This window comes from Equus przewalskii, chromosome 6 (genome assembly GCF_037783145.1).
Source record: "Equus przewalskii isolate Varuska chromosome 6, EquPr2, whole genome shotgun sequence".
Classification (NCBI taxonomy): domain Eukaryota; kingdom Metazoa; phylum Chordata; class Mammalia; order Perissodactyla; family Equidae; genus Equus; species Equus przewalskii.
Window position 1 is genome coordinate 83,819,781 of NC_091836.1, and position 9,952 is coordinate 83,829,732.

At 37.9% G+C, this 9,952-nt stretch overlaps 1 long non-coding RNA gene across 1 annotated transcript in view; it reads left to right on the plus strand.

Annotated features, from left to right (window-relative positions):
* The window catches only part of LOC139083983 (uncharacterized), a 36,883-nt gene extending 33,819 nt beyond the window's left edge, over window positions 1-3,064 (plus strand). The window contains exons 2-3 of the long non-coding RNA XR_011541214.1: window positions 1,872-2,009; window positions 2,907-3,064. This is a non-coding gene — a long non-coding RNA (uncharacterized lncRNA). The remainder of the gene's footprint in view (window positions 1-1,871; window positions 2,010-2,906) is intronic.
* The last annotated feature ends 6,888 nt before the right edge of the window (window positions 3,065-9,952 follow it).

The following is a 9,952-nucleotide window of genomic DNA, read 5'->3' on the forward strand; positions in this document are numbered from 1 at the left end:
AAACCGGAAAATCAAGGTCAGTTGGAAACAATCTAGTTTGCCAAAAAAAAAGTTTTACAACACTGTGAACCTAATAGAAACCTTATTAAATTAAAGTTGGGAGGCCAGAAGGTGGCGCTCTCACGCCCTACCTCTATAGCCCAGCCCAACAGGAAGAAGGTAGACTTCTTCTTCTTGACAGGCAGGAAGCTCAGCCAATGAGAGAATGTCATAAGTCAGCCAATGAAAAGCCACTACACATAGAAGGCTCAGTTCCTCCAGGGGACTCTTTGTTTTCAGTAGCGCTGCCAACTTCCTCTTCTCTTTATGAAAGAGTTTCTCCTCCCTTGCGGCTGGGGGACTTGCAGGTGGGGAGCCTTGGTTGCAGACCTGAATTGCAATTCTCTGCTGGTCACAAATAAACCCATTTATGCTGGAGGAATAACTGACTGCCTCTTTGCTATTAGAAGTCAACAATTCTAATAAAATCTAATTGCAGTGTTTATTTCCATTCTTTTAAATTAGATTCCTATGCTTTTTGATTTAAAGTTTTTTGAAAAGATGATTTAACATGCTGTGCTGGAGACCCATATCTGGTTGAAAATTCTTATGTGAGTTTCTATGCAATTAAAAGACTTACACCTAAAGGCTGCTCCTCTAATTCTATACAATGTGTATATGATCTAGACTCAACAACAACAACAAAACCACAACAATTACAACTGCAGTGGCAGTGGCAACAACACAATTCCTTCTCTTTAGCCTGGGGGACATTCGGAGCTGTCAAATTAACTGGAGGATTTCCACTGAAAATTGGTTGTACTGGGTTCTACATCCAAGGAGCTTGGAAGTCACCACTCTGTCCCAAGAGCAAATAAAAAGCTGAGGAGATTGGAAGAAAAAACAACTCTTCTGCGATCATTAAGAGAGATGAACACCGGGCAATCCCTTCCCACAAGATTGGGGAGACAGACAGGCAGATACAGGGAGTAATGGCTGACTGGAGCAGAGACTCACAGGGGCAAACCTCAGTGGGAACCAGCACTGAGGTAGGAAAACCTGAACTGTAACTTATGAACTGCTAGGGGCTTAGTGTAGACGGCTCTTGAGAGTTAAAACTCCAGGGGCACCCAGTCAGAGGGGCCACCCACAATTGTGTGAGTTTTATCTCTAGGAGCTCGACCAGATTCTCACAGTACATATGGCAGAAAAATCCCCTGGTGGGATTTGCCTCCAGGAGCTACCCCTGGTTCTCACAGTAAATAACAGAGAAAAATCCCCCTTTGCCTCCAGAGGAGGAGTGGAAAGGAATCATTGTGAAATAGACCAGAGTGTTCTGTTCTTCTTAAGAAGGCCTACCTTCAAGAGAAACCAGTTAACCAGAGCCTAACCTGCTAGGGTATTATCATGGCCTAAGTTAGCAGGAGGAAGGGAAACACCCAACAACAGTCAGCTCTAGCCTTCCCACTGCCATTAAGAGCTTAGAACCAAGAATATGACGTCAGTGAGTTTTAGGGTAGACAAGGAATGAGAAAGGCATTTGTGGCAGAAGAAAGGAATGGGATATGTGTCCGTGGGGTTTTCCTGGCCTCTCATGCTTGGACAGTGAGAAGGCCTCGCTGACTTTCCTCCAGAGAGGAGTTGACCTGCCCTGGGGCTGCCTTTCCCAACCCCACAGGCACCTTCTTACTGTAGGCACCAGGAGAGTTTCCTTCCAAGGTCCAGAGGCTATTTTAGGATGCCTTCAGCTGCCAGGGAAAATGCTGAACATGGTAAACCATGCCAGGCAGGTCACTCTGAGAGGTGGATGGACTCAGTTGGTGACATCAAGGAATCACTCTGGATGGGTTTCTCTTAGATGACTAAAATTCTCCCTTTGCGCCGACTCACAGGATCCAGAATGGCTCTCCTCTCCCTGGCTGAGAACAGTGTTCCATTGAGAAGAGGGATAGAAATAGGAACCCTCCCACTGTACCAGGAAGCTCCTTACAGAAGCCAGTCCTTTATGAGCACTGTCCGGGAACCATAAGGTGCGTATAATGGTATTTCCTCTATAAGTAGTGTTGCCTGGGATTGGGAAGAGTATGGGTTTGGGATTTCATGCAGCTGGATTTGAGTTGTGGCTGTATCACTCACTTATTGTACTTGAGCAGATGATAATCTCTCTGAGCCACAGTTTCTCAATGTGTAAAATGGGGATAATAATAACTACCTGGCAAGAGAAAAGATATTTTATTAAAGACCAGACACATTGCTTGGCCTGGAGCAGATACCTAAGAGTGGTGGCTGTTATTATTATAATAAAAGCCTATCCAACTATATCAGCTTAATATGATAAATTACATGAAATCAATACACACTCCTCTGCCTTCTTAAGAAGAAGGCAATCTGTAAGTCTTTAATTCTCACAGTAAAACCAATTGCCAAAGCCACAACACGATGGATCTGCCTTGCCCACCTCTCAGATACATTCCTGGCCATGTTGCAGGCTCATAGCCCAGCAGGATTAATGACAATTTATATTCAACACCTAGCACATTGCCTGGCACAGAGCAGGCACTCGAGAGTGGTGGCTATTACTATCATTATAACAAAAGCTTCCCCCTTCAAGTGCCAGATTATGTCAACTTGTATAGAAAACTGGATAAAATGCACTGCATATTCCTCTACTTTCTTAAAAAGAACATTCTTAAAAAGAATAATTCTTTAATAGAATAAACTGAATATAATTTAAATTCTTTCTTGAGGAATCACTGACATTATCATGAAAATATCACTGAATGTGTTCGCATAATTACAGCTGCTCTCAGGGGAATAAGACCTGTGGGGCCAATAGCCCCAAACTAGATGATGTCACGCTGCCAGTCTTTTTGATGTCTAGTAGCTATATAATTTTATAGTTATTCTGTTTCATTTCTTCCCATCAGGTTGTCAACTGTCACTTCTTGCTGATGTCATTGCAACTGTATTTAGTAGCAATCCACCCACTTGCATTTTCATTTGGTGTGCAGTGAAACAAACCAAACAAAGGATAATGGTATGGAAACAAAAAGCTTATAGGCATTAAATGAGAACCAGTCAAGAATTATAAAAAGGGTCCTTGTGCTCATCTGCTCAATTGATCTGTACTCAAGAGAACAGAAACAGAGCTCGTCAGAATTACGTGTAAACACAGCAAATCGATTCTGAGTAAGCATTTAGGAGCAATGGTCAGGAATGTCATGATCTTTTTTCCTTTGTTTTACAATTTGGCAGGGGACTTTTCCACAATTTTTTTTTTATGACGTGATATTGTTTTCCACAATGGCTGTCCCTTTTGACTTTCTGGCTACACATTAACGGTGATGTACGTTCATTTACATTTTACATTGTGCACCAAAAGTGCACAAAGTTTCTAATTTCTCCACATTCTTGCCAACACTTATTATTTAGTGGCTTTTTGTTTTTAAATAATAGCCATCTTAATAGGTGTTAGGTGGTATCTGATTGTACTTTTGATTTGCATTTTCCTATGACTAATGATGGTGGGCATCTTTTCATGTGCTTATTGGCCATTTGGCTATCTTCTTTGGAGAAATGTCTATTAATTCCTTTGACCATTATTGAATCAGCATGGTTGATCTTTTATTGCTGAATTTTAGGAGTTCTTTATAATTTCTGGATACCAATCCTTTATCAGATATATGATTTACAAATATTTTCTCCAACTCTATGGATTGTCATTTTACTCTGTTGATAGTTCCTATTGATGCACAAATTTTTAAAATTTTCATGAAGTCAAATTTGTCCATTTTTTATTTTATTACCTGTGAATTTTACGACAACCAAAGAATGATTGCCAAATTCAAAGTCACGAAGCTTTTGTCCTACGTTTTCTTCTAAGAGTTATATTGCTTTAGGTCTTACATCTAGGTTTTTGATCTGTTGTGAATATGGTATTAGGTAAAAGTCCAACTTAATTCCTCTGCATGTGCACATTTAGTTTTCCCAGCACTATTTGTTGAAAAGACTGTCCTTTCCCTATTGAATGGTCTTTGTACCCTTGTCAAAAATTATATATTGTATACATTAAATTATTAAATACATTTTACATGGCATTTTAAATTTTATGTTACATTAATATATTATATAATATTAAATATATTAAATACATTATATAAGGGTATATTTCTGGGCTCTCTATTCTAAACCATCAGTCTATATGTCTGTCTTTATGCCAGTACTACAATTTTGACTACTGTAGTAAGAGGGTTTTCTTTAGTGATATTTTAAAGATTTTTTTTGTTAAGGTGTAATTGACGTATAACCTTATATTAGTGTCAGGTATACAACATAATGATTTTGATATTTGTATATATTTCAAAATTATCACCACAATAAGTCTAGTTAACATCCACCACAACACATAGTTACAAAATTTTTTTCTTGTGATGAAAACTTTTAGGATCTACTCTCTTAGCAACTTTGAAATATGCAATACAGTATGATTAACTATAGTCGCCATGCTGTACAGGACATCTTCATGACTTACATAATTCATAACAGGAAGTCTGTACCTTTTTACCCCCCTCACCCATTGTGGCCACCCCTCATCCCCACCTCTGGCAACCACCAATATGTTCTCTCTATGTAAAAGCTGTCTGCCTTATTTCACTTATCATAATGCCCTCAAGGATCATCCATGTTGTCACAAATGGCAACATTTCATTTCTTTTTATGAATGAATAATATTTCATTAATATATATATACACATACATAAATATATATATATATATATATATATATATATATATATATATATATACACACACCATATTTTCTTTATCCATTCATCTATCCATGGACACTTAGGTCGTTTCCATATCGTGGCTATTGCAAATAATGCTGCAACGAACATAGGGGTGCATATATCTTTTCGAGTTTGTGTTTTTCTTTTCTTACGATAAGTACCCAGAAGTGGAATTGCTGGATCATATGGTAGTTCTATTTGTAATTTTTTGAAGACCCTCCGTACTTTTTTCCATAGTGGCTGCACCAATTTACATTCCCACCAATAGTTCACAAGGGTTCCCTTTTTTCCTTGCCAACATTATCTCTTGTCTTTTTGATAATAGCCATTCTAATAGGTGTGCGAGTATATTTCATTATGGTTTTTATTTGCATTTCCCTGATGATTAGTGATATTGAGCACCTTTTCATGTACCTGTTGGCCATCTGTATGTCTTCTTTGGAAAAATGTCTATTCAGATATTCTGCCCATTTTTTAATAGGATTTTTCTTTCTTTTGCTATTGAGTTGAATGAGTTATTTATATATTTTGGATATTAACCTCTTAACAGATATATGTTTTGCAAATATTTTCTCCCATTTAGTATGTTGCTTGTACATTTTGGTAGTGGTTTCCTTTGCTGTGTAGAAGTGTTTTACTTTGACATAGTCTCACGTGTTTGTTTTTGCTTTTGTTGCCTTTGCTCTTGGTGTCAGATCCAAAAAATCGTTGCCAAGACTGATGTCAAGGAGCCTGCCACCTATGTTTTCTTCTAGGGGTTTTATGGTCTCAGGCCTTGCATTCAAGTCTGTAATCCATTTCAAGTTAATTTTGGAGGATGGCTTAAGATAGTGGTCCAGTTTCATTCTTTTGCATGTGGATATCCAGTTTTTCAACAGTACTTGTTGAAGAGACTATCCTTACCTCGTTGTATATTCTTAGTTCCTTAGTCATAAATTAATTGACCATACCTGCATGGGTTCATTTCTGGGCTTTCTATTCTGTTCCATTGATCTGTGTGTCTGTTTTTATTCTGATACCTTACTTTTTTGATTACTATAGCTTTGTGGTGTAGTTTGAAATCAGGGAGCATGGTGCCTCCAGGCTTGTTCTTCTTTTTCAAAAATGCTGTGCCAATTTTGGGTCTCATGTGGTTCCATACAAATTTTAGAATTGTTTGTTCTATTTCTATGGAAAATGCCATTGGAATTTTGTTAGGGACTGCATGGAATCTGTAGACTGACCCCAGGACATTTAGACCTTCATGTGCACTGATACATTTCATTGCGTCCAGCTATCCCTGAAACTTCTGTGAAGTTCCGGACTAAACAGAGCTTGGTCTAGCAAAAGCACTGATTTAAAAATAGTCACTTGACTATTTGGTCCTTGATTTTACAATCTTATTTTATAACTTTTAAACCTGGAAATCAGGGTGAGTTGGAAACAATTTAGTTTGGAAAAAATTTTTTACAACACTGATGAACTCTATAATGTTTATTTCCATTCGTGTAAATTAGATTCTTGTGATTTTTTTATCTAAATTAAAAAAAATAATAATTTAGCAGGATGTTCCAGAGACCCATATGTGGTTGAAGATTCTTCTGTGAATTTCTATGCAGTTAAAAATGTTGCACCTAAAGGCTTACTCCTTTAATTCTATACAATGTGTGTATGATATAGACTCAACAACAACAACAAAACTACAACAATAACAACTGCGGTAGCAGAAACAACACCACCACAAATCCATTCTCCTTAGCCTGGGGGAAATTCAGAGCTGTGAAATTAACTGGGAATTTCGACTGAAAATTGATTGCATTCCATTCCACATGTAAGGAGTTTGGAAGTCATGACAACAACATAATAAAAAGCTGAACGGATTAAAAATCACCAACTCTTCAAAGATCCCTAAGAGAAGTGAGGACCTAACAGGCAAATTGCTGTCCCCACAACTGGAGAGAAAGACAAATGCATACAGGGAGTAATGGCTTACCAAGCGGACGCTCAAAAGGGCAAACCTCACCTGGAGCAAGCGGTGGGGTAGGAAAACCTGAACTGTAGCTAACGAATTGCTGTGGCTCAGTGTGGAGAACTCTGAAAGATAAACACTCATGGGGCACTCAGTCATAGAGGGGGACTTGCAACTGTGTGAGTTTTTCCCTCCCAGGAGCTCCACCACGTTCTCACAGTAAATATGGGGTGAAGTTGGGGGTGGGGGGAGGCGAATTCCCTGCTGCTTGCAGCAGGGGGAGGAGAAAAGGAACCGTTTTGAAATAGACCAGAACATTCTGTTTTTCTTAACAAGGCTTGCCCTCAGGAGAAACTAGTTAACCAGAGCCTAACCAGCTGGGGTATTATCAAAGCCTAACTAATGTGGGGGAAGGGAAATTCCCAACTACATTCAGTTCTAGTCTTCCAAGTGGGAGAAGGGAAGTACTTAACTCCAGCACACTCTCGCCATCTCTCCTGCCTAAGGGGGGAGAAAAAAACTGTGAAACACTTGTGAAGTTCACAGTCCAGAGGGATGGACTCGTGAAAGACTGAGACCTAATTATAGGACTATAGAATGCTTCCCCTCCCCTCACGCCTCACCACAACGTTACTTATTTACAGCAGTTCCTTTTACTGGTACGTGTCCAGCTATCAAGAAAAAATTACAAGGTGTACTAAAAGGCAAAAACACAATATAAGTAGAGCAAGCATTAGAAGTGGGCATGGCAGGGATGTTGGAATTATCAGACTGAGAATTTAAAACAACCATGATTAATATGCGAGGTACGCAATGGATAAAATGGGTAAGGCAAGAATAGATGGGCAATGTAAGCAGAGCGATGGAAATCCTAAGAAAGAACCAGAAAGAAATGCTAGAGATCAAAAACTCAGAGATTCTTTCCTCAGCTGTAGTCTGCACAAGACTGAAGGAAAAAAATCTCTGAACTTGAGGATTTTTCAACAGAATCCTCCAAAACTGAAAAGCAAAGAGAACAAAGACTGAAAAAAGAATAGAATAAAGATTCTTTCAGGCAAACAAATATTGAGGGAATTTGTTGCCAGTAGAACTGCCTTGCAAGAAATGTTAAAAGAAATTCTTTGGAAAGAAGAAAATGATGTAGGTCAGCAACTCAGACCTATACAAAGAAAAGACGAGCATCAGAGGACTGAGTGAAGATAAAGTAAAAGCTTTTACTTTTCTTATTCTTAGTTGATCTAACAGATACTAATTTGTTCAAAGTAATAATACCAATGATGTATTCAATAATGTATACTTATGTATATCATGTATCTATATCTCTACATAAATGTTTAGGTATGATTATAGGTAGATAAAAATGAATGACGGCAGTTATATAAGGGACGGGAGGGAAGGATTACGAATTTTTTGTTATTATAAAGTACTCACACTACCTGTGAAGTGGTATAGTGTTATTTGAAAATCGACTTGGATTAGTTGTAAATGTTGCAAAGTCTAGGGCAACCACTAAAGAAAATTGAAAAAGGAGTATAACCAATATTCTAAGAAAGGAGAGAAAATGGAAGGACATGAAATGCTCAATTAAAACCACAAAAGATAGAAAAGGAGTGGAAGACAAAAATAGGAATCAAGAACAAGTGCAACAAATAGAAAACAGTCACAAATAAGGTGGATATTACTCCAACTATATCAATAATCACTTTGAATGTCAATGCTCTAAATTCACCAATTAGAAGGCAAAGGCTATCAGAGTGTATAAAAAAATCAAGACCCAACTATCTGTTGTCTGCAAGAAACTCTTTTTAGATATAAAGACACATATAGATTAAAAGTAAATGGATGGAGAAAAATATACCATGCTAACACTAATCAAAACAAAGTGGGAGTAGCTATATTAATTTCAGACAGAGCAGACTTCAAAGCTAGGAAAGTTATCAGGGATAAAGAGGGGCATTACATAATGATAAAGGCATCACTTCTAAAGAAGACACAATACTCCTTAATGGGTATGCACCCATTAATGGGTAACAACAGAGTGTCAAAATACATGGGCAAAAACTCATAGAAATGCAAGGAAAAATAGATGAATCCATGTCATAATTGGAGACTTCAACAATCCCCTATCAGAAATGGACAGATCCAGCAGGCAAAAAATTAGTAAGGGCATAGTTGAACTCAATGACACCATCAATCAACTGGATATAATTGTCTTCCATAAACTACTTCATCTAACAACAGCAGAATACACATTCCTCTCCAGCTCAAATAGAACAATCACCAAGATAGACCACATTCTGAGCCCTAAAACACACCTTAACAAATTTAAAAGGACAGGAATCATACAGTGTCTGTTCTCAGACCACAATGGAATTAAACTAGAAATCAGCAACAGAAAGATATTGGAAAACTCCAAAATACATGGAGATCAAACAACACACTTTTGTGTAACACATTGATCAATGAAGAAATCACAAGAGAAATTTAAAAATATTTCCAACTAAATAAAGTGAAAACTTACCAAAACACAACTATATGAAATTCTGGAAAAGAGAAAACTATGGAGAAAATAAAATAATCAATGACTTCCAGGAGTTGATGGTGAGGGGAGGGATGAATAGGTAGAGAAGAGAGGATTTTTAAGGCAGTGAAAATACTCTGTGATACTCTAGTGATGGATACATGTCATTATACACTTGTCCACATCCACAGCATATGCAACAGCAAGAGTGGACCCTAAGGTTAACTAGAGACTTTGGATGATTATGATGTCAATGTAGGTTCATCAGTTGTAACAAATGTACCACTCTGGTGGGGGATATTGATACTAGGGGGAACTACGTATGTGTGAATGCAAGAGGAGTATGAGAAAGCTCTGTACCTTCCTCTTACTTTTTCTGTGAACTTAAAACTTCTCTAAAAAAATAAAGTCTTAAAAAAATGGGTTGTATTGTGTAAAGAAGGGCAGAAACCAAAGCTTTCCATCAGTAACTTTACTGACAAATGTGGGAAGAGATGCAAAACTTCTGAATCATTTACCTAAAACATATTTGGAGTTTAATAAAGCCCCTACTGGAGAAGGGAGGACAGAAGTGGCTGCAAAAGAGAGGCAGGAAGTGAACCCTGCTGGAGATTTCGCTGAAATCTTTAGAACATGTGGATCTCTGTAAACATTGGAGGAGGTGGACGTCAGTGTTTAATTAATAACTTAGAGATAAAATTATCTGAAAGATGT